Genomic DNA, 27,160 nt, shown 5'->3' with positions numbered 1-27,160 from the left:
GCTAAAACTCTCAAAATACCGTTATCGTTATATGGGGACTATACCAAAACGTAGACCTATGTTTACGATTTATAGTGGAGATATTTTTGCTAGGAACCCTAAATACCAAATAACAGTCAATTAATAAAAAAACAAAATACTTAACATTGGGTGGTACAGTTTTATAGGGGCTGAAACCATAGACTAATAAAAGTATAGACAAAGAAATCCTCTCACCTAAATTCTCTCACTGAGCGTGAATTGAGTCAGTTAGATATGCACTCAATTTTTTAAATGGTAATAACTATACATTTTTAAACTTTTTATGCTGGTAAAAGACAACATTTGGGTAGTCGTTGGTCAGATCTACATCCTCATATAAACAAATTCAACAAAATCTTGCAATTTACCCCAAAACAAAATGCAATTGAGTGAGATGTCTGCGTAGTTTTCGTTAGGGCGACCCCTACAAAAAACAAGCACACTAAATTTTTTCCGTCTATTCTTTTATTTGTCTATGGTAAAACTATAACAAAAAAATCGCACGATAGTTTTTGATGGTATCTGCGACTGCATCAGTGTGAGTGGTATTCAAACCTGTTTGATAGGCTCGCTGATCTACGAATTCTCCCTAGGTATGCTGTCTCTTTTTAGATCATAAAGCTATTTCGTTTACCCTCTCGGAAATTCTCGAAAAAGTACTGCGATCATGGCATTGTGTTGCTGTAATTGAAGAATCTTCGTCTCCTCATGCAGATGGTCCATTGATGACATGAGGATGCACCACATTGTGGTAATCAGGAAGGCTTTCTAACAGGTTTGACTATTATTCTATCGTGTTGCACTTTTATTCGCACCAGCTCCACATAGTTTTCCACAGATCGACCTACCCCGTAATATGTGGTCAACAATAATTCTTTATCTACACCTTATGTTCTGCTGGCTAGGAGCTTCAGGGTCTTGTTCCAACATCTCAATGTGACCCCTAGAATCTTGGGGTAGTTAGTGTCCGATTTTCTGTTACCATCAACCAGGACATTCAGCATTTCCCAATGCCATCAGGGAAGGTACCCGACGCCAATCTTATAATCATCCGCATACGTAGCGATCTCAATGTCGTCTGGACATGGGGAATAGAAAAAGTCGAGATTAAGCAGTTCCGAAGATAATATTCTAAACTAAAACGGAATAATAATGGGTTCCACGGTGGTGCAAAGGTATGCACACCCGCCTTGCACGCTGAAAGTCGTGGGTTCGATTCATCGGCCCGCAAACATCAAATTTTGAACGGTGGTAAAATGCCCCTCAGTAATGTTGGCGACATTTCCTGAGTATTTCAGCCATGTAAAACTTCTCTACAAGTGGTGTCTTAAGACACGCCGTTCGGGCTCGGCCGCTCCACAGTCGATATGTCTGAAGAGCCTCTACCAAAGGCGAAACATGTCACATAGCGATGGTTGTTTGGGTTCGAACCTTTGGCTTTTCTCATGGTTTCTTAAAACAATCTTCGCAGCAGCACAAAGCTGTAGCCAGCGCATTAGCTTGATATTTACACTGGAAATATTTTTGGCCGCTTTCTCCATACAATCGGATCCACTGTGGATTGTCAGCCAACAATAAGTACATACACCAAAATCCATCTACCTACGCCAACTGCTTTATATTATTGGCGATTATTTATATGAACTTGTGACAAAGTGCATTATTGGTCAGACTAATTGACCGTACAGAACGTAGAGATATAAATCTTCTCAACTAGCCTCGCAAAACCACTTGGTTGTGACTTTCCAAAATTGGTCTAATGTTGTGCCTATAACTTAGGGTATAGCTATTTTACGGTATAAAATATACGTTAAGTAACCTTACCTCGGCATTTCAAACCTGACTGCTACCTCCGAACATTCCATATAGGTCCGTATTAATGAAAAGACTGGTGTAACATGTTAGCTAGTCCCACACCTCCACTTTTTGATCAAAAATTCGATTTTTTGCTTTCGGTACCATTCATGCAAGGGTGTCACCGTGGTACAATGGTATGGACACGCGCCTTGGACGCTGAAAGTCGTGGGTTCGATTCTCCGACCAGGCAACATCAAATTTTAACGGTGGCAAAATACGCCTCAGTAATGTTGGCGATATTTTCTCAGTATTTCAGCCAAGTGGAGTCTTAATACACGCCATTTCGGACTCGGCGATAAACAGTAGGTCCTATATCATTGAACTAATATGAATCGGGGTACACTCATGGATATGAGAGAAGTCTCCCTTGCCCCGCCTCGGATGTTTATGGAATAATTATATTATATTATAATTACCATACGTGTAATCGTTCTGCAATCTAAACATTATTGGAATAAAGACAATCGTAAGGTAGACCATGCCGAATATAGCCTCCTCAGTTATTATTTATCGTTTATATCATATCTTACATAGGCTACTGTTTATACATTTTCTGTGTGCTTTCTTCACAAAGAAGGCGTGGAAAATCAGTGGGATATAACAACAAATAAACAATTTAAGCACCAACCTCCCATTTTCACCCACATTGCTTTATGAATAACCATACACTTACAAACATAATAAATATAATATTATAAACTTAATTTCATCACATACGTAATACTGAGCAATAGGTGCACTGGTTCGCTCCGCTTAAAAGATCGGAAAAAAGTTCTAAACTCTAAAAAAAAAACAAACAATAAAAAAACCGGGATTATTAAAACGAGCGTCGGCGGCCAGTCAGTCAGCAGTTCATTCACTGGCAACAAAATTTGTATGCTGTAATATTTAGAGATTTGCACGATGGAACTCTCATTGAGAAGATTGTTGCTGTTTTGTGTTCTTCTGTTACTGGCGGTGCAAATGCTGTGCGAGAGGACGCAGTATGCCCACACACAGTTAAAAAAGTGAAGCATTGAGAAAAAGTTGTTGCCACAGCTTATGACCAAAAATGACAACACACCACCAAAACACTGCCAAAGCTACCCCACACACACTCACTAAGTATCTATCTATACGGCAAAAATCCAATGAAACTAAGGCGATGATCTGCCTACGATCAGTTTAGACAACAACAACAGCGGCAACGAAAATATCAACGCCAACAACTAAAAATACAACAGCAACACCAACCGGCAAAGAATCACAGATAGACTTGGATATATGTGCTCGCTCAGCAACAACAATACAAAAAAACCAAGATACAAATCGACTCAGCGCCAAAAAGAGAACTTAACTCTGGAAAAAAAGAAAGATACAATTTTTTTGTTGTTGAATGAATTTTTCAATCCACGGCCATGTTTTTGTTTGATTTCAACGGCGCTCTAAGTAACTCGTGAAAAATTGCCATGTTCCGAATTACGAAAAACATTCAATTATAAATGAAATCGCAAAGGGAATGCAGTTAGGAAGAAAGAAAGCCTTGTCTAACGTTTGCGGCAAATTCTCTTTCGGTCAAACAACTTAACGCCAAGTGTCATAAAATATTATCGAAACGGGCTAAAACAATGACGCCATCTATCATCGTCGTCAACTGTGATGAAGATGCTCGAGCTGGATTATTGTGAAAATGAGAGTGATTAGTGCATCAAGCCATTCATTGTGTGAGAAAGAGAAAGATACATATAAATTATAGCAATACCGAGAGGATCAGATATCGTACCGATCGTTACATATAAAACCGGTTTCTATTTTTAAGAACGCTCAAAAGTACCGGTACTAAATAGTGATTTGTAACTTAAAAAGTGCATTACAACAAAAATGTCTAAAATAAATATGAAAATAATTGTATGAAATTATTTAAAGAATTTGTCTGATTTCTTTGTAAGAAAAATAAGTGAAATAATAAAATAATACATATGAACAAATTTTCATAATATTTAAAGGAGATTAAAAAGCCATAATTATCAATTACTGTCACTGCCAATATTACCACCCTCCGATAACTTTAAACATCAATTAGTTGGTAAGTAAACATACAATTTTGCATAAACATAGGTATGTACATCACCGACGTAGCCAGGGGGGGGGGGGGCCCGAAATGATTTTAGTTCCCATAGGATATTAGCTTATATTACACATTTTTTTTAATTTTTGAGTAAAATTTTAAACCGTTTTAAATTATTCAAGAAATATGTAATGTAGTTGGAAGCATTACAGAGAATTATTTAACTACATTGGTACACTTATTGTCCAACATATTTGAAAATATAATAATAATGAACAAGTTAGGCTTTTTGAGCAATTTTATGCATAGTTCTTGTTAAGTTTTAAGGTTTTGTTTAATCAGAATTTTAGGCTGACGGTGTTACTAAGTTCAGAACAATACGTATATTTGTGTTTATTGAACGTTTGTTTGTAGGTCCAATACTTTGGCTTATAAACAACATCCAGAAAAACATTTTTGCGATATTTCGTTTTTGAAATTTTTTATAAGAGCAATTCTACAAAAAAATGTAAAACTGTTACTTAATCTTTGAGGTTTTAAGTATTTGTATATTTTCTCTAACACGTTGTTATGATGAACTATTTTGAAATTCATAACAATTACAAATTCTTTATTATGTTTGAAATTTGCAATAAAAATACTATTTTTTTGATATAATTTCTGTTCCACCGCAGTGTCCTAAATGTCTATTGGACAAAATGATTTTTCTGCCGAATTTTTATGTTTTGTTCCACCTTTCGAATGTTAATAAAATCAAGATTATTGAGCTTGAGGTCAATGTTTGTATTTTACTAGCTGAACCCGGTGCGGTTCGCTACCCTGAATAAGGTAAAATATATTTTGATAAATTTATTTGTTGGCCAATTTTTCGTCACTCATTGCAACTTTCATTAAAATCGGGTATATAAAGCGTGTTTGGTGCATCAAATACATGAAATCGGAGGAAAATATATATGGGAGCTATATCCAAATCTGAACCGATTTCAATATAATTGGAAAAATTTATTTCTAGACCCAATTCCGTCACACATTCCAAATTTCATTGAAAGTGGACCTACATAGCGTGTGTGCATAAAATAAATGAAATCGGCCGAAAATATATATAGGCGCTATATCCAAATCTGAACTGATTTCAATATAATTTGAAAATTTTATTTCTAGACCCAATTCCGTCACACATTCCAAATTTCATTGAAAGTGGACCTACATAGCGTGTGTGCATAAAATACATGAAATCGGCCGAAAATATATATAGGCGCTATATCCAAATCTGAACCGATTTGAATTCTAGACCATTTTAGACCGATTTATTTTTAGACCAAATTCCTACACACATCCAAAATTGGGAGACATTATCTGTTACCATTCTATAGATACTTGCATAAAAAATCTAAATTTTTTGGAGGTACCTCCGATTCTTATGATATATCTCCGGATCAACGCGGAATTTCAGAAATTTTTATAGCCTCTGTTATCTTCAGGCCATGTAGTGATATACTCTGAAAATTTAAGGAAAATCGGTTTAGCGGTTTTTGAGTCCAAAATTACAATGAATTGCATCTTCAGAGATTTTTCTGTGGATTACTCTTTGAATAAAACCAGAAGAAAACGGCATAGAAACCCACAGCAATTGTATTTTTGGGAAGTACTTTCAATGGATGCACATTTCTAGAAATGTTAATTTTTCCTGCTTCGGTAAAGGACCTTGTGACGACAAACGAAATCTAACAAGTAAAAAAGCATTAAGTTCGGCCGGGCCGAACTTTTCATACCCTCCACCATAAAATATTCATTCCTGTCCCCAACTTTAAGTGAGGACGTTAAAATGTCAGATAATGTACATAAAATCCTTCATTCGGGAGGCCCTTTTTTATGGTGCCTATATCTAACTGTTGACAATTTTTGGTGGGCTAGAATTTGGGAGGTACTGTTATATAGGGGTTATAATAAAACATGGGCCTATGTTGACAGTTTTTGATGGGAGCCTTTAATGTCAAATAACTCCTAATTCGGTTAAAAAAATTTAGCTAGAATCCTCAAAATATCGAAAATCGGTACATAACGTGGGAACTTCAAATGTCATTAACAGCTAGTTCGGAGGTATCTGGGCTATACGAAAATATGAACTTAAATGAACAATTTTTGTTGCAGAATTATTGTTGACTTTTAAATTTCAAATTACAGAAACTTCGTCCAAAAAATAAAGCTAAGGTACGGAAAATCGGGAGGTTTGTTTTGGGGCTATACAAAAACATGGACCTACGTTTGTTAAACATTTTAAGTAAAATCCTCAAAGTACCGAAAATCGGGAATTAGGGCTAACTGTGGTGACCAGTACAACCTTCAAATTTCAAATTACAGTTAGTTCTGTTAAAAATTGTAGCTAAAATTGCCAAATTACTGAAAATTGGGAGGTACCGTTACATGGGAGCTATATCCGAACATGGACCTATGTTGAAAATTTTTGATGGAGAGGTGTTGTGACCACTAAGAACTTCAAATGTCAAATTACTGCTAGTTCGGTTTAATATTGTAGCTAAAATCATCAAATTATTGAAAATCGCGAGGTACCGTTATATGGGGGCTTTCTTGACAATTTTTGGTGGAGAGGTGTGGTGACCACTAAGAATTTCAAATGTTCAAATTACATATAATTCGGTTAAAACTTGTTGGTAAAATTCTCAAAATACCTGAAATCGGGCGGTAACGTTATATGGGGGCTATTCCAAAACATGGACCTATGTCCACTAGTTATATAAGTTTATTGACATTTAAGAACTCTAAATGTCAATTGATAGCTAAATCGGTCTGAAAATGTAGATAAAAACGTCAAAATGTCGTTAATCGGGGGTACCGTTATATGGCGGCTATACCAAAACGTGGACCTAGGTCCACAGCTTTTGTTATATAAGTTTAGTTACACTGAAGAACCCTAAATGTCAAATTATAGCTATATCGGTCTGAAAATGTAGCTAAAAACATCAAAATACCGTAAATCGGGGGGTACCGTTATATGGGGGCTATACCAAAACGTGGACCTATGTCCACAAGTTTTGGTATATATGTTTATTGACACTTAAGAACCCTAAATGTCAAATTATAGCAAAATCGGTCTGAATTGTAGCTAAAAACGTCAAAATACCGCAAATCGGGGGGTACCGTTATATGGGGGCTATACCAAAACGTGGACCTATGTCCACAACTTCTAATATATAAGTTTATTAACACTTAAGAACCCTAAATGTCAAATTATAGCTACATCGGTCTGATAATGTAGCTAAAAACGTCAAAATACCGTAAATCGGGGGGTACCGTTATATGGGGGCTATACCAAAACGTAGACCTATGTCCACAACTTTTGTTATATAAGTTTATTGATACTTAAGAACCCTAAATGTCAAATTATAGCTAAATCGGTCTAAAAATGTAGCTAAAAAACGTCAAAATACCGCAAATCGGGGGGTACCGTTGTATGGGGGCTATACCAAAACGTGGACCTATGTCCACAAGTTTTGTTATATATGTTTATTGACACTTAAGAACCCTAAATGTCAAATTATAGCCAAATCAGTCTGAAAATGTAGCTAAAAACGTCAAAATACCGTAAATCGGGGGGTACCGTTATATGGGGGCTATACCAAAACGTGGACCGATATAGCCCATCTTCGAACTTGACCTGCCTGCAAACAAAAGACGCATTTTCCCAAAATTTCAGCGTCCTATCTCCATTTTTGTGGATGCTAGAGTGATTACCACAGACGGACGGACGGACGGACGGACGTGCTCAGATCGACTTAGAATTTTACCCTGATCAAGAATATATATACTTTATAGGGTCGCAAATGAGTATTTCAATGCGTTACAAACGGAAAAACAAACTTAATATACCCTCCATACTATGGTGGAGGGTATAAAAACTGATCGGAAACAGGATCTTCTTCGTCAAAATCTCAACAAGTACCACTCGACTTTGCGGACAGGAATATACCCTGAGTCTGTGTGAGTTGAAACTTTCATCTATAGACAGATCGAATAGCGGCTACACAGCCAAAATCCTTAAACCCAAAAACTATGCATTGGGAGATTTTCAGAAATTTGTAGCCAATTTCGGACGTATGAACATGCAAACAAAATATGGATTTGTATCATTGATCACAAGTGTTGCGGAGAAGGTATGGAGAAATGGACCGGACCGACATAGTTCATTTTTGGAGTAGATCTTATTTTGGGAGTCATTCCTTTTAAAAGATATTGCGCCCACCTGTCATTTCAGTTCGCCACAGTATTATCTTCACCTTTTGACTCTTATGTCAGGAAATATGGACTTGCCCACGATAAACTTAATACCGCTCTAAACTGCACTTAAACAACTATTTTGAATGTTTGTGAGGGAGGTACCCCAGTATGACTCATTTTCGAGCAAAAACTAAGTTTGGAAAAAATATTACTAAATCCAAAGTTTGGACCAAATCTGTTGCTTCGTTCAAGAAAACTCGCGCATACCACTTTAGCTAAAATTCTTGAACTTTGGGGGGAAAATACCAGAAGAAGTAGACCGAAAAGCACCATCGAATTTTGTATATATAAGGCTCGCTGAAATATTGCGATAAACAAAGTTTGGACCAACGCAGTATCCGGTTCGAAAGTTGTCGTGTGCACTAGCCACTACACATTTTCTCTGGAAGTATAGACTTGCCTCTGAAAAACCTGTACGGTAGTAATAGGAGCCCCGAGAACACTTGTTGCAAAAAAGCAATGCGTTTCCGGAGAGTTTTTTTTATTTATTAATTTATTTATTTTATATTTTTACTTATAACTAATTATTAGCATAAAGGGAGTAAAGCCATGAACATTGAGGTCTTAAGCTTACACAGCTTATCCAGAGAGGTCTTAATCTGCACTTAGCTGAAAATTTTTGAAAAACTCTGCGGAAGTTTGCCGAAAGAGTAGATAGATCAAAATATCACGAAGGCCAAATTTTGGACCGAATCGGTTGACCTGTTTGAGAATTATCGTGCTCCCCAGGCGACTACCCAGACGAACGGACATAACTAAGTCGACTCCAAGTTTTCTGAAACAGATTTCTTCCAAACACACTTTTGCCCTAAAGCCATTATAGAGCATAAAAAATGTGGGAAAAATTGTATTTATGGATTTTTGCTAAAGGAATGTATACATGTATAGACCTTGGATTGGGCGACATAATTTAATTTTAAACGAAGTTAAGACTGGATTCCAGCGATTTCCTTGTTCCTGGTAAATTTTTGAGAAGATCCAGAATTTCTATAAGTGAAGTCCGACGATTGGGCGCCAAAATTAGTCTTACATAACCGCGATTAGGTGCTAGAATTTCTTGATGGATAGACTAACTATTGCTCAGCATTAGTTCTCAGCCTTCAGAAATTCTTTGCGATATGTAGACATCGGATTTTTGCATATTTTTGAAAATTATAATGTTAAGATATTTGAAAATTAAATGTTATGATATTTCTAAGGTTTTCCATTGTATTCGCTTTCTTTTGGCCTTACCGAAGTGATATCACTGAATTTCATAACATTCGCTGTAGTTTTGAATTATTTGATAAATGATACGCCCAAAAATATATGGCATTATAAATATATTCATTGTTTTGACCATATATTAACTGTGACATATTGTAAAAAAGTTCTAAAAACAAGATAAAATTGGCCAAGAAGTCTTGCGCCATATGAACTAAAAAATAGTATTATTTCATTAGTAGAGTAAGTCTAAAATAAGGTTTGCATCTTTGCTAAACATGAACTTTCAAAATTTTGGTCAGGTGGGCCCCCCCCGAAATCAAATCCTGGCTACGTCCCTGATGTACATAATATGTGTTTTGAGGTCCAGAACAGAGGGCTTTTGGGTACATTTTTATACCCTCCACCAGGGTATATCAAGTTTGTTTTTTCGTTTGTAACGCATTGAAATAATCATTTGGGACCCTATAAAGTATATATGGGGATTTCTGAGTGAAATCGGACACATTTTTAAAATGATCATCAACAAAACATTTTAGTATATTTTCAGATTTTTTCGACCAACGGCTCCAGAGATATCGCGCCTATAAAAAGTCGATTTCTGTAAAAGCTATATGCAAAGAAATATTCATAACTTCTTTAATATTGGTCCAATTAAAAAATCTTGGTTTTTTATGTTTTGTTGCTTTATCAGCTATTTAATAGAAAGTAGAAAACAATTTTGCACAGTTGGGCTTGGATGCAATATTCGCGATTTAATATTTAAAATCAATTTTTAACAAAGATTGACCCCTTCGATTTTCTTAAATTTTTTATATTAAACTACGATCAATTGATTAATATAAAAAATTTCAAGAAAATCGAAGGGGTCAATCATTGTTAAAAATTGATTTTAAATATTAAATCGAGAAAATTGCATCCGAGCCCACCGTGCAATTTTTTTTTCTACTTTTTATTAAATATCTGATAAAGTAACAAACATTTTAAGTCCTATATGGTAGTGGGATTCAACTAATTACTATTTTTATTACAGTGTTTTATTTAACTTGCTTTGGTGTCCGTTTTTGTTCAAATCTCGTAACTCATTTTTAACACAGTTGCAGTTGACCAATCGAACTGAAAATGTGCACACTTTTCAGATTTAGATGACAATACATGAATATGGAATCAAAACCAATATTGGTCCATTTTTATAGTTGCTTTGTTCCTTTACTTTTTAATGGTAAAAGTGGTAAAAGAGAAAACTGTCAAAATTGCTCAAAATTGCTCTCTCATTACCAGTTTTACCACAAAAGTGAAGGGACGAAAAAATGGTAGATCTGGTAGCAATGTCAAAAAGCAACATAAAAATTCAATTTTCTGCTTTTATTTCACAGTTTTTAATTTTGATTGCTTGAGTTGGAGTTAATTAATTTTGTTTTGTCTGCGTTTGCCCTCTTCTTCTGTTTTTCGTTAATTTTTTTCTTCATCGTGAAATAATCGTCAAACAAATGTCGAAAAATCAGTTCTACAATTTTTTACCTGTAGAAATTTGTCTGGTAGCCTGTGGTAGAAGAGAAAGGCATGTGCGCTCTCTCTCCTCTCTCACTCTCTTAAAAATTGCTGCCAGTTTTACCACTTTTTGGGGTTAAGGAAAACTTTGCAGGTTAAAAATGGTAACAAATGGTAAAAATAGTAACCTCAGGTAGGTAAAGGAACACAGCTAGTGTTTTAGCGGTGTTTTATTTAAATTGCATTTCATATCTGGTAACTCAATTTTGACACAGTTGCAGTTGACCAATCGAACTAAAACTTTGCACACTTTCCAGATTTGGATGACGATACATGAATATGAAACCAAATCCAATATGGGCTCAATTTTTCTTATAGCACCCATATAGCGGTACCACCCGATTTAGTTCAAATCTAGTAACTCATTTTTAACGCAGTTGCAGTTGACCAATCGAACTGAAACTTTGCACACTTTTCAGATTTGGATGACAATACATGAATATGGGTCCATTTTTCCTACAGCCCCCTTATAGTGGTACCACCGGATATCAAGTGTTTTAAAGATTTTATCTTCATTTTTAACCCGAATAGGCTTTAATTTAGGCCGAATTGGCTGTAACTTGACATTTGGAGTCCCCAATGGTACAGAAACTTCTCCACCAAAAATTGTTGACATAGGTCCAGGTTTTGGTATAGCAAGTGTCATAAGGATTTTATCTTCATTTTTAGCCAGAATTGGCTGTAACTTGGCATTTGGAGTCCCCAATGGTACAGAAACTTCCCCACTAAAAATTATGGACATAAGTCCAGGTACTACACGATTTCAGGCATTTTAAAATTTTTATCTAAATTTTCGCTAAATAAATAATAAATAAAAAATTAAGTGTCAGTGTTTTATTTAGAAATGCACTTAAAACTAGGAAATAATTTGTCGCTTAGCCTCAATAATTATATTCTTTTTCATGATGGAAACTCAAATAAAACGCTTGCATTTATATTATAAATGGTGGCAAAATTAAAACGCAAGCGTTTTATTTGAGAGATTCCATCATGAGAAAGAATATATTTATTGAGGCTAAGCGACAAATTATTTCCTAGTGTTAAGTGCATTTCTAAATAAGACACAGAAACTTATTTTTTTTTTTAAATTATAGGAGTGTTGGCGTTTTTTTATTTGGGATGAGGACTTGTATTTTGTTTTTCAAAATAGTCAGGCTTAATCCCATAGTCGTTGTTTTAATATTTTATTAAAACAACTTTAGTTTATTAGTGGGAAAAAATTGGCGATGTTTACCAAGGGGTAAGGCAAGGAAGACTATAGTGTCAGATCTCGCCACAGATCTTCATCAGTTCGCTAGTTTCTTGTTTTTCAACAAGAAACATTTTATACCCAAGTGTCAATTGCTCGCTCAAATAGATACGTGCGCAAAGAAACAGTCTGATCGAGAATTTCTTTAGCACTACCTAAACTCGAGCAACTTCACTTGCAAACATAACCAAATCTTTCCCACTGATATGCGTTCGTCGATTCTCAACGAAAAAACACATAACTAATTTGTTGGTATTGCATACTACAGCAATAAACAACATTTCGACGGTGCCATTGGTGAGATTATCCTTGTTTAGTTGGCTTCTACTTTGACAGGAAAATCGTGAGAAGTGTGGTTTACTCACAAATCGACAGAAAACAAAAAAAGACAAGTTGGCTTCAACTCATTTTTTAACATAAATATATCCACAGCTTCCACCCAAATTATCTTTTAAGGGCAATATTTTTTGCCACGTCTAAAAACATTTCATTTGGGTGCCACCGTAGTGCAATGGTATGCACACCCGCCTTGCACGCTGAAGGTCGTGGGTTCGATTCCAAAGCCAGGCAACATCAACAATTTCAACGGTGGCAAAATACCCCTCAGTAATGTTGGCAACATTTCCTGAGTATTTCAGCCATGTAAAACTTCTCTACAAGACTTGTAGATAAGATGACTATCTCGTTGATGCAATAATTCCATATGTATGTTCATTTATCTCTTTCAATGTTCTCTGGATCAGTAGCTGCTACGAAGTAAGGTACGGATTACAGCTGGCGTTTTTCTTGCAACCATTCTTGTGTGTCATTACTTCATCTTCTTCACTGCATCTTCTTCGTTGTCTACTGGCTTCCATAAGGCTCATGTCAGAAAAGTAGTATTCTAAATGTTCAGTTGGGTGATTTTCATATCTGTCAAATACATTTGCAAAGTAACCATTAGCTTAAATTGTCTCACCAAATTCAAGCACTTTATATCGCTGTTCCAATTTACGAGTATTCAGGAACTCTGTTTTTATATCCTCAGCATTTATGCTAATGAGGGTATATCACCAATATTTTTGAAAATTTAACATAGCTGAAGACAAGGTTTACCCTTCTAGAACACGCGACTTGTGATTGTATATTATACAAATTAAATATTTTTGGATAAAATGAAATGTTTTATAATAATTGTTCCACAAACATCCCATACGGGACAAGGGAGACTTTTCTCATATCAATGAGTGCACACCGATTCATATTAGCTCAACGATATGGGACCTACTGCTTGTAGTACAAGTGGTGTCTTAAGACACGCCGTTCGGACTCGGCAATAAGCAGTAGGTCCCATATCATTGAGCTAATATGAATCGGTGTGCACTCATTGATATGAGAAAAGTCTCCCTTGTCCCGTATGGGATGTTTGTGGAACAATTATTATAAAACATTTCATTTTATCCAAAAATATTTAATTTGTATAATATACAATCACAAGTCGCGTGTTCTAGAAGGGTAAACCTTGTCTTCAGCTATGTTAAATTTTCAAAAATATTGGTGATATACCCTCATTAGCATAAATGCTGAGGATATAAAAACAGAGTTCCTGAATACTCGTAAATTGGAACAGCGATATAAAGTGCTTGAATTTGGTGAGACAATTTAAGCTAATGGCTACTTTGCAAATGTATTTGACAGATATGAAAATCACCCAACTGAACAATTAGAATACAACTTTTCTGACATGAGCCTTATGGAAGCCAGTAGACAACGAAGAAGTTGCATATGAAGAAGATGAACCAATGAGAAAGGTTATTATCAAGTTATCCGACAACACAAGAATGGTTGCAAGAAAAACGCCAGCTGTAATCCGTACCTTACTTTGTAGCAGTTACTGATCCAGAGAACATTGAAAGAGATAAATGAACATACATATGGAATTATTGCATCAACGAGATAGTCATCTTGAAAATGATTTCATTCAAGTACATGATTTCCAGATTTTGGAAGAAGCAGATCCACTTCAGCCTATTGATGAGAACGAGTTTCAGGCAATACTGGACAAAGAGAAATATTCACCTTAGGACATGTTTACATTATAGCCTTTTGCAGGGTTAACCTACTTAATGAGGATTTATTTGACAAATACGCAAAGGAATTGGCATCTGAAACCCAGTGGGTTTTGTTAAATCCGGTTATATATAAACGAACTATCAGTTACAATCACAATACCAGGGGCTCAATTTTGTTTCTATGAAACAGAGCTGGAGCTGGACTCTTGTTCTATGAAAATTTGAATTGAAAAATATTTTCTTTACAATTTTTTTCATTTGACATTTTTTTCCATTATAAATGTTTTCATTTCACACAGCACAGCAACAAATCTGTGGCACCTCTTTCCGGTCTGTGAACTCAGAATAGAATAGCTTTGCAGAGCTGATAAATGCTCTACGCATTGGAGAAATGAAAAGAAGCAGCACATTTTGAAATACTGTCAGAAAGAAGATCACAACACGGCTGTGCTGCAATGGTTCAAAAATCAAATTGTTAAAATATTTGTATACTATCAAAGCACAAGTTCAGAGGGTGAACGCAATACGCCAATTGGGAAACAGAGATTTGAATGAAGTCATCCGTATTTACATCAATAAGACCGCCGGATTACCAAAAACTGTGGAAATATTTGTTGGAGCAAAGGTGATGCTCCGATCCAACATTGATCAAACAATGAGATTAGTTAAAGGAGAAATAGGATTTATAACGGAAATAATTTGGCCTCACTACCGCAGAGAACAAATATCTGAAACAGATATACCGTCAGTAAGGGCCTGTTTATGTATGTCGATAAGAAAATGAATGCGTAAGAAAAACTACGAAATTTGAGTATGTTTTTTAAATTTGTTTTTGTTTTGAAGCAAAAGCAAAGGAAATAGTATTTCCAAAGCTAAAGTTTGGGTGTGTTTCATGCGCACACATCTTCGTTTCGAAATACATAAACAGGGGGTAAAGGTTAACTTTGATAAAATTGGTACACTAAAAACAATAGAATTTTCTGCTAAGTTCAGTTACGGAACTGCTGAAAGAACAGGTAAAAAAGTATCAATCGGCTTTGCCGACAGAGATATACCCTCAGCTTATGTGAATTGAAACTTTCATCTACGGACTGATCGAATGTGTTTAGGGTCTTTTCAGAATTTTGTGGCATTTTTGGACATTTGAACTTGCCTACAAAAATGTGGATTAAGATTAAAGTTCAAAAGTATTGCGGAGGAGGTTCTTAAAGTTATGGCCCGACATAGTCCATTATGGATGTTGATCTTATTTTCAGAGTCATATCTTTTCGATAGGTAATAATAATAATTGTTCCACAAACATCCCAGATGGGACAAGGGAGACTTCTCTAATATCAATGAGTGCACCCCGATTCATATTAGCTCAATGATATGGGACATACAGTTTATCGCCGAGTCCGAACGGCGTGTCTTAAGACACCACTTGTAGAAAAGTTTTACATTACTGAAAAACTCAGGAGATATCGCCAACTTTACGGAGGGGTATTTAGCCACAGTTGAAAATTTTTTGATCTTGCTTGACCGGGGTGCCACCTTGGTGCAATGGTAAGCACGCCTGCCTTTCACGCGGGGGTTCGATTCCCCGGCTATGAGACATCAAATATTTTTCAACGGTGGCAAAATGCCCTTCAGTAATGTTGGCGACATTTTATGAGTATTTCAGCCTTGAACAACTTCTCCACAGACTCTAAACTGCACTTAGACACAAATGTTGAACTTTAGTAGGGAAGGTACCCTAAGAAGAGGACCGATATGGGTAATTTTAGAAGTTACACTAAATTTGGACAAAATATAAGGAGATCCAAAGTGTAAACCAAATTGGTTGTCCTGTTCAAGAGATATACCATTTGAGTGATATTTTTTAAATATTGGGGGAGATACCAGAAGATGTGGACCGATATGGCTCAACTTCGAACTGAAACTATGTTTGGACAAAGTATGACGAAGATCAAATTTTTGACCAAATCGGTTGATCAGTTCGAGAGTTACCATGTTCTCCAGCCACTACATATGGTGTCATAGGGGTGTTTTTTACAACTTTGAGGCTGTTTTCTCAAGAAGCATGGACTTGCCCCTGAAAAAACTTTCTCCTTCGTAATTGAAGCAACGAATGTAAGTTGCTTTAACAGAAATCAAAGTGATTCGAGAGCAGGTCTCAATGTGAACTTATCCGAAATTTTGTGTGGTAGGTACCCGAAGGAGTGGACAAATTTAGTCCATATTTGAACCTGATCTGGTAGATATATTAGTGTGTGTAGTTAGAGTTATTTTCCCGAACATTTTACAACTTTTGTGAGGGAGGTACCGGAAGGAGTGGGTCAATCAGTAACATACCATCAAAACATTCTACGGGTAACAAGGGAAGAGTTAATGGATAACATTGTATCGGACCGTATACCTGAAACAATTATAGCTGCCTCATGCGAGGTATTAATTCCAGACAGAGACTCGTGGATCGGCGGAACTATAGCACAAATGCCGACTGGAAACTGTTGTTATACAGACGGCTCCATGCCAGGTGGGAGAACGGGACTGGGTATTTTTATTGAAGAACCAGAGACCGAAATATCTCTTCGTTTGCCGGATCACAATACAGTCCATCAAGCGGAGATCCGAGCGATTACAGAGTGTCTGAACTGGCTTAATGCCAACACGAGACCAGCTACTGTAAACGTCTTTGCGGACTGCAATCAAAGCATTAACATCCAAGACAGTAAAATCACAAACAGTCTTGGATTGTATAAATTCGATCAACAGTTATTCTCAACATGGATCGGTGCGTACAATATGGGTACCGGGACATGCGGGGAACAAAGGTAATGAGATAGCAAATTCTCTGGCAAAAAACAGTAAACTTAGAGAACTCAAAGCCACTAAACGCGTCTCGGCTAGAGTTAAAAACTTGGACAAAAAATGCCCACTTATCCCTATGGAATAGAGAGGAATTAGGGAAAACCACAAAAATCCTATGGGGAGACCCAAATGAGGAAAAACTAAAAACCTATTACTGCTAGGTAAGGCAGAGTTGAGTAGACTTACAGGTGTCCTTAGGGAAAACCACAAAAATCCTATGGGGAGACCCAAATGAGGAAAAACTAAAAACCTATTACTGCTAGGTAAGGCAGAGTTGAGTAGACTTACAGGTGTCCTTACAGGTCACCTGGGTTTACAAGCTCATCTGCACAAAATTAATTGTGCAGACAACAGCATATGCAGGGCATGCGGAGAAGATGACGAAACATTGGAGAATTTTCTCTGCCAATGCCCCTCTTTCGCAAACATCAGATCTCAGTTTTTAGGGAACGACATAATACCAGATCTTAATCAGGTACTCGTAATTGTAGACGACCTGAAACAATTACGGGATTTTGTTAAGGGAACAGAGTTCCTTAAATAAAATACAGTAGAGTCCCCGACGTCTGTCTCATATTGAGCGGTCACAAACAGCGTCTGAACTCCAGGAGGAGCGGCTGGATATAGAAAAGGAAAATTCTCAACCCTTCAGAAGGCAACGGGAAACCACTGAAGTAATCTCCCTGGAAAACCATACAATTATGAACACAAACCAAAATACACGGCCCTTAGTCTCCGGCAATACAAGGGTGCTAAGAATCCCCGGAGGTAAAACTAAAACAAAACTTAATATTGGTACATGGAATGTACGCAGTCTTTACGAAGCTGGAAAACTAGCTAATACCTTAACTGAAATGCACAGACTCCAAATTGATATACTTGGAATATGCGAAACGTGGTGGCCAGATTGTGGAGAATTTATATCGCAAAACTCGAAAATGTTTTACTCAGGCAATCTCAACAAAACCCATAGGAATGGGGTTGGAATAATTGTAACAGACCGTATAGCAAAATGTGTTACAGGATTTGTACCAAAATCAGACAGAACCATGATGATAAGAATTGATGCCAAGCCAATTACAATTAATGTTATTCAAGTTTACGCGCCAACGTCGGACAAAAGTAACGAAGAAGTAGAAGCATTTTACGATGAAATCGAAGAATTGCTACAACTAACAAAACAGCATGAGATAACCATTATACAAGGCGACTTTAACGCAAAGGTTGGACGAGAAGTAGTGGCCGGTGTTACTGGACAATATGGATTAGGAGAAAGGAATGAGAGAGGCGACAGGCTAATCCAATTCTGTCAGGAATATAAAATGAAAATAACAAATACCCTGTTTTGCTTACCACCTAGAAGACTCTACACCTGGAAATCCCCCCAGGACAGAAATGGAAATATAATAAGAAACCAAATTGACTTTATTATTGTTAATAAACGCTACGCTACTTCAATTGCGAAAACATCAACATATCCTGGAGCAGACGTACCATCAGATCACAATCTTCTTATGGCAAACATATACACCAAACTTAGTGCACCAGTGAAGAAAAACCAACACCGTAAACTTGACATTGGGAAACTTGACGACCCAGCTACTAAATCAAGCATAAGAGACCTCATAAACTTAGAATTGAATAACGTTAATAGGAATGATGTGGAACATATTTGGGGCGAAGTCAAAAATACTCTTCAAACCATAGGACAAAACAATCTGGGAAATTACAAAAGATCAAAACACAAAGGCTGGATGACAAATGAAATACAAGAACTCCTTAGCGAAAGACGACGATACAAAAACTCGAATTACGAAATGTATTGGGAATTAAACAGGGAGATTCAAATGAAAATTCGAGCTGCAAAAATCAGACATATTAATAGCCAATGCCAGGAGATCGAAAAATTACAAAACTTACACGATGATTTTAATTTACACAAGAAATTGAAAGAAGCAGCTGGTATATATCATAGAACTATGTCGCCAGTTCTGTATAACAATAATAATGAACCAGCTTTTGAGAATGTAGAGAAACAAGCAATTTGGAAGAACTACATTCAAAGCCTATTTACAGACGTCAACAGATCAAGTTTTAATACCCAATCAGCACAAGCGATGACTGGAACAAACATTACTAAGAGCGAGTTAGAATCTGCGATCACATCTCTGAAAAATAGGAAAGCAACAGGACCGGATGAAATTCCTTCAGAAATGCTAAAACTCATAGATGAAAATAATATTGACCTGCTAACAAGGTTAATGAATCATGTATATAATACAGGACACTACCCTCAAGACTGGCTAAAATCAACTTTTAAAGCAATTCCTAAGAAAAGTCATGCGAAACACTGTGGTGACCACCGACTCATCAGCTTAATGAGCCACGCTCTTAAAATATTCCTTAAAATTATACACAACAGAATTTATAAAAAATGTGAACAAGCTATGGGTGTAAATCAATTCGGCTTCAAAGAAGGCATGGGGACGAGGGAAGCATTATACTGTGTTCAGGTCCTTATTCAAAAATGTCGAGAGGCTAACAAGGACATTTTTTTATGCTTCATCGACTATGAGAAAGCATTTGACACAGTGAACCATGACAAATTAATGGAAATACTTTCGTCAATTGGGATAGATGACAAAGAACTCAGGTGCATTCGGAGTCTGTACTGGCATCAAACTGCACAGATTGACGTCAACGGCAATCTTACCGACGATATACTGATATCAAGAGGGGTCAGGCAAGGCTGTATCTTATCTCCGTTGCTGTTTATCATATACTCAGAGAGAATTTTCCAAGAATCCGTCAAAAATATAAAAGAAGGAATAAAACTAAACGGTACTTATATTAACAACATCCGATATGCAGATGACACCACAGTATTAGCCGATAGTATATCCGGACTTCAAAAACTAGTAAATGCACTCACTTCACGCAGCGAATCATATGGTCTTAAAATTAACACACACAAAACAAAACTGATGATTGTTAGTAAGAAAAATTCGCACAATGAAACGATGTTAAAAATAAACAACGCACACGTCGAAAGAGTACAAAGTTTTAAATACCTCGGGGTTCTAATTAATGACCAATGGGATCCCTCAAAGGAAATAAGATGTCGTATAGAAAAGGCAAGAGATGCATTCTTCAAATATAAAAAAGTTTTGACCAACCATGATATAAACATTGAGACAAAAGTACGATTTATTAAATGTTATGTATGGTCAGTCTTATTATACGCTGCAGAAGTCTGGACCATTAAAGCTGCTGACATAAAAAGACTAGAAGCCTTCGAAATGTGGATTTATCGAAGAGTATTAAAAATACCTTGGACTGCACACGTCACAAATCTCGAAGTACTGACAAAAATGAACCAACGGAGAGAACTTGTATCTGTCATCAAAAAACGAAAAACGGCATACTTAGGACACATCATGCGACATGGAAAGTATAAGCTCCTGCAGGCAATACTTAAAATGACCATTGAAGGACGCCGTACCAGAGGCAGAAAAGAGATGACTTGGATAAAAAACATAGAAGACTGGACAAATATCAACAACACGGCTAATCTTCTCAGTATATCAAGAAATAGAAGCAGTTTTGAAAGAATTATCAATAATTTATAAATGTCATGAAAAAAATATCACATTTGTAATCTATGTAATTGCAATGAAATATGCTACAATTGTATGGTCGCTTATATTCGAATACCGAATTTGCAAATAAAGAAGAAGAGTCCCCTTCTTCAAAAAACCTAGTCTAGAGCGCACAACAGACCTACTTCATGGCTTATGTGTATGTCCACCAGGGCATGTGGCGATTACTAGCCCTCTTTTCATCCTAACCTAACCTAACCGTCGTATGGGGGCAGTGAATACAAGATGTTACAACAAAAACTCAAGCGATTCGAGAACTGGTCCTAAACTAAACTTTTCCGAAATTTTGTGTGGGAGGTACCTGAAGGAGTGGACCGATTGAGTCAATATTGGAACCTCATTTAAGTCTGGTAGAAATTTACGATGTGCAAAGTATGGACCAAATCGGTTACTCCCTTCAAAAGTTATCGTGCGCACAATTTTCCGAACATTTTCGAACTTTTGTGGGGGAGGTTCCCGAAGGAGTGGGCCGATATGGCCCATCTTCGAACTTAAGCTAAGTTTAGTCAAACTATTACGATACCCAAAATTTGGTTCGAATCCAAATTGTCTGAAACGGATTTCGTGCAAACATACTTGGGGTCTGAAACCATTATTTCGATGAGGCACATTTTGCCCGTATGGAAGTGTATATCACAAATGTTGTCAACTATTTCGTACTCCATTTCAAAAAAATGTTTTTTTTCGCGCTACATCAAAGATTTTTGGTACATATTTTAAGAAACAAATTCCCAGCACGAATCCGCTCGCGAGCCAGTTTTTTGTTGATGCGGACAAAAGTTATGGCGGTTTTATTTTCGTTTTAAAGAAAAAAGTATTATAAAAACGCTAATTATTTTATCGCGAGCAATTACTACTAAAAAGTTATCTGGAAGTGTCTTGAGTTAGTAGATTGCATAATATTTGTTAAATGTTACTCAGTACTCGCGAAATGTATAATAAATTGATAAATTATTGAATGTAAGCCAACTTTTTTCAAAATAAAGGTCCATTTACCCGCTATAAATATACGAAAAAATTCGTATGGAAGCAAAACTTCACGGCGAATCAAATGAGGCTAAAATCATAGAGATTGGTATTATAGTTTCGATGTCACAGCCAAAATAAACACATATTTTGGTTAAAAAATTAATTTTTTGTTTGCAAAAATATTTTTTCACATTCATTACGAGGGCAGTTCTGAAACTTCTTAGCCTAGCACAAAAAGCGCGGTATAGCCAGAAAAAAGTTAAGGGGTAGTTTACACTATATGTAAATGTCATATGACATGAAATTTTCAATCATTATATAGTCGCTAATATGTGCAATATTGGGGATTTTCCTTACGCCATTTACTTTGTGCGTCCACACCAGCAAAATTGTAATAAAATTACGTCTCCACATTGCCTGCGTGGGTAGATATGGAATGTTTTTATTTCGTGTCTTATGACATTGATAGATAGTGTAAACTACCTCTAAGTGTTTTGGAAACATCTCTGTTATGAACACTTGTTAAATTTTGTTTCGATCTGGCAACTCCTTCATACAGAAACAGATGTTCAAAAAAGACGCATCCGCAATTTTTTTACAATGGAAAAATTAGAAATGCCTGCTGTCATGAAATATTTACATAAAAAAGGTTTATCGGGACATAATGATATGGAGAATGTGTTAGATGAAAGTGCTCCTTCATATGCAACAATAAAAAATTGGGTTGCCTAATTTAAACTTGGTCGTACAAGCATTGAAGATGAACCACGTAGTGGACGTCCAAAAACAGCAACAACAACAGAAATTGTAGCCAAAGTGCATGATATGGTATTAAATGATCGACGAATAAAAGTGCGTGAAATTGCAAATATCATGGGCATCTCAAATGATCGAGTCCACAACAACACAAAAAAAAATAATTGTTCATCAAGACAACGCACCAACGCACAAGAGTGTTTTAACAATGGCTAAAATCAACGAATTAAAGTACGAGTTACTTGACCACCCACCTTATTCTCCTGATTTAGCTCCCAGCTACTTTTACTTGTTCCCAAATCTAAAAAAATCCTTGCTGGCAAGCGTTTTACCTCAAATGAAGATGCAATTACAGTTGTAATCCACTATTTTGAAGACCTTGAGGAAAACTATTTTAATCAAGGGATAGAATTGCTAGAAAAGCGTTGGTCTAAGTGTATTGAAGTTTCAGAAGATTATATTGAAAAATAAAAATATTTTTGAAAAACTAACTATTCTCTTTCATTGATAGGCTAAGAAGTTTCCGAACCGCCCTCGTATGTAGTATAAAATTTTGGAAAAATCTATAGGAATACTTCCTTCATTTTGCTTAAATATCCCATTAAAATATATATTTTGGTTTATAGATATTCATATAAAAACTTTCCTATTGAGGGCGATAATTGGGTTGCTGAGGATATAACTCAAGGCTTCTGAAAGGAAAATAGAGGTCACATAACCAGTGTTGCCGAATTTGACGATTTATCGTCCTTTTAACGAATTTTTGGCCCAAAATTGAAAAATGACGATTTGACGATTTTATGGTCCAAAATGATGATTTTTCACGTAATCCAGAATTGCATGAAATAAAAGACGATAACTATATTTTGACTAAAATTTCACGAAAGACTTTAAGGAAAGCAATGAGCTTTTTAATGTTTTATAGCAATTTCTAGACGGATTGTCTGCGATTTATACCCCGGCTACACTTAACCGGATTAAACCAGTGGGTTTGGGTTTCAAATGTCAATTCCATAGCTCAAATAAATCCTCATGAAGTGGGTTAATCTGACAAAAACTCTAATGTAACGGTACCATTACATCAGCTGAAAATGTTCATTTAGTATTAATATTGGACGAAAATCTTTCTTGAAACTTTTTCGAGATAAAATACTTCCTACCGATACGGTTTTTATAGCGGCATTTAAGTGAGATTGGGTTAGATTTATTTCTGTAAGTTCAATATTTTAAGTTGTCAGTTTCATTGACAAAACTATCAGCGAAAAAATCCCATTAATCGGTAACCAATCCTAGTTTTGTACCATGTTGACGATTTTTGACGATTTTCCAAATTTTGTTGACGATTTGACGATTTTTTTGACGATTTCCGACCAAAAACAACACTGCACATAACCCATTTTAATTTATATGCATTTTAAAATACGTGTAAATCGCGTAATTATCAAAATCATTTTGTCTGCATGTGATTTCCATGTACAGCAAGACCATATCTCTTAATTTGTATATATTTTTCGAAATTTAATTTGGAGGCTAAGATGTAGCATCGGGTGCATCTTAGCACTAAAAAACCTATAAAATATCGCTAATTTGCGCAAAGTGAATACAATTTTTGTCCGCATCCGATTTCAAAATCTACATCGATATATGTATATCTATTTTAAGGCGTTCAATCAAGAACCGTGGATGTAGCATCCCATACTATTTTTTGGGATAAAATGAATGTAGCTCCCTTATCATTGAAGTTTTCAAATCTCTGTTTCCGCTAAAACGAAGATGCTGTACTAGTAGTTTCATTGCAGTGGAAACGAACCGCAGAAAACGCGATATTTTCAAAAACACTTTTAGGTGATTTTTCTACTCTGGAATTTCTCGTAAATCGCGTTTTGATAGATGGATTTTCACGGGGAATAATTTATTGGATCCGGAACGTAAAAAACTAAAATGTACAATTAAGTACGAGGAATTCGAAATACAATTGTAAAAATTAGGTCCGAAAAATATGATTTTTAGAAAAATGTTCGTACAAAATTTCCGTATTTGGATGCAGATTTCGATGAATAACTCAGAATCGCGAGTGAAAAACCTGTTTGCGGAATGAAATTAGAAGAAAATATCAAAAAACACTGTAAATCTGGCTTCAAAATGTCAGCATCATTTAATGGTAGAAGCAGATCAAATTCTGAAAAGTAATACATTAGTGAGATGATCCTTATTTAATTTGCTTCTACTTTTACTTTGACAGGAAAATCGGGAAAAGTTTCGTTTATTCACAAATCAAGAGAAAGCAAAAAAAGACACGTTGGCTTCAAACCATTTTTACCTAGTTTTTAACATAAATATAGCCAAAGCTTCCACGCAAATTAACTTTTGATGCCAATATTTTTGCCACGTCCAAAAACATCTAATTTTAGCCAAAAACATTTAATTTGTATAATAAACAATCACAAGTCGCGTGTTCTAAAAGGGTAAACCTTGGCTTCAACTATGTTAAATTTTTAAAAATATTGGTGATATACCCTCGTTAGCATAAATGCTGAGGGTATAACAATAGTTATATAGGATTACTCAAATCCTTTTTTGGTGAGCGTTATTTCATGATATATTCTTACTTCGGATGGAAATCAGTGTATTTGGCTTTAAATCGATATTTTACTTATGAAGAAGGCAACATACACCTGCGTCTAAATAAACTGACGTTTTAAAAACACTTGGGCTGAAAGCAGCAAAGGGTGTTGAAACTTTCGCTTTTATAAACGACAGACATAGGACCACGCTTTGGAATAGCTCGAATTCAGGTACCAAATTGGGTGTTATTTGGCACGTAAGGTTCCGAGTGGTCGGACGAACTCGCTATATATGGCTTTCAGTCAACAAGCATGGCGCAAACTGACTTCCTTTATTATGCAATTTGATAAAGGGACATCTCAATAGTCCTAACGACTTCATGTAGGGCTGTGACTGTCGAGCGTCCTTTAAGGTAAGCGTGTTGACTTGAAGATATGTTATTGGAGTTCTCCATCTTTTCTCGAATATACACGTCGATGAGCCGTTCGAGTGTTTAAGCAGAAATGATGAGAGACTGGGTCTAAAGTCTTTAGTTTTTACGTGACTACGTTTTCCAGCCTTGGGTATGAAAACAATCTTCACTTGTCTCCAACTCGTTGCAAGGTAGTTTAGGTATATACATCTACCGTAGATGTGTACTAACCAAGGGTTAATTATGGTCTCCGGGCTTTTAAGCATTTTTTGGTATAATACCATCTGGCCCCGGAGATTTGTAGGGAGAGAACCTGTTAATAGCCCATTAATAGACTTTACTCGGACTTATTATTTTTTCGGCTTCAATGTTGTCTTTATTTATAGCTGTATTGGTTTGCTCTTCGATGGTTCTATCCGTGCAATCTTGGAAGTGCGTCGTAAGAAGAATTTCAAGAGATTCGGCCGAGTTTTCTGACCAGTAGTGGAATTCTGTAACTCATTTTTCGAGTTACCGACAAAAATCGGTAAAATTAAAATGCTTATAAATTTGGTAATAAACAAAAAATTTTGGTAAGTGATCAACTAAAATAAAGCTGTCTCTATGTCCTACCAATAGCACCAGTGTTTTCAGCTTTTATTGATACTTTTCATTCATAATTTTGCATTTTAATGTTACCGATTATTGTCGGTAACTCAAAAAATGAGTTACAGAATTCCACTGCAGGTACCGTTATTTCTCTTTATGTAGGTGGGATTTGAGTGACCCTTTGCCATAACTTTGCTTAGTCTGGCTGTATCTTTGGTGCTATCTAGAGATCCACAGAATTTAATCCAGGATTGCTTTTTTGCCTTGGCTATACCTTTTTGTATTCCCTAAGCTTATCCTTACATGGCTGCCAGGATCCGCTTTGGTAGCTAACGTTGAATGTTTTTCGTGTTTGTTTTCTTAGCTTTGTTTTCTTCTTCGAGCGCGTCAATGGGCATGAGGCTTCAAAAGCTGTATCTAAGGATTTCTCTTGAATGGATACAGCTGTGGTTTCATCTGCATGTGGAATATTTGGGAGTTAGTCTTTCAGAACCCTTTTGAACTTTTCCCAGTTCGTTCTTTAAGGATTGCGAAAACATTTAGTGGGCGTTGCCTTTTCAGATATGTTGAATAGTAGCCAATTGTGATCTGAGAAGGACCTCTTATCGGATACTATCCCATTATCTATTTCAATTTGTCGTCTGTCTGATACTAGCGTGAAGTCGATGACCTCCTGCCACCCTCTAAAGTTCTCCGAGCTTAGAAATACAAAAGTTGGGTTAGTACCTCTGTTGCATATTGTGAGGTTGTTAGTATTTATGAAATCTAAAACTGACTCACCTCTGTCGTTTGTTTCAGGGCTGCCCCACAGGGTATGTCTTGCGTTAGCGTCGCAGCCAATAATTATAGTGTCGTGTGGTAAAATGGCCCCCATAATGCTCGAGACCTCGCTTGGTGGAGCTTCTCTTGACTGGGCCATGTAGCAAGAGTCAATAAGGAACTGCTTACCGTTTTCCAGTTCCACTCTTGCAACGGTGAACCCGCTGTGCTAAACTCTGGACATAAGAAAGCGTTTATGGTGTTTTTAACAATTAAACATGATCTAGGCTTACCATTATCCTTGTATATGGTTTTGTAACCTCT

At 36.2% G+C, this 27,160-nt stretch overlaps 1 protein-coding gene across 2 annotated transcripts in view; it reads left to right on the top strand.

Annotated features, from left to right (window-relative positions):
- Nucleotides 1–2,591: 2,591 nt before the first annotated feature.
- Nucleotides 2,592–27,160, top strand: part of sr (zinc finger domain-containg protein striped) — a 571,748-nt gene continuing 547,179 nt past the window's right edge. For both annotated transcript variants that reach the window (XM_073988472.1, XM_073988456.1), the window contains exon 1: nt 2,592–3,943. The gene's annotated coding sequence lies outside the window, so the exon portion shown is untranslated. The remainder of the gene's footprint in view (nt 3,944–27,160) is intronic.

This window comes from Musca autumnalis, unplaced genomic scaffold, assembly GCF_047663935.1.
Source record: "Musca autumnalis isolate F117 unplaced genomic scaffold, ASM4766393v1 scaffold_1, whole genome shotgun sequence".
Taxonomy (NCBI): domain Eukaryota; kingdom Metazoa; phylum Arthropoda; class Insecta; order Diptera; family Muscidae; genus Musca; species Musca autumnalis.
This window is presented reverse-complemented; position numbering and strand designations above follow the sequence as displayed.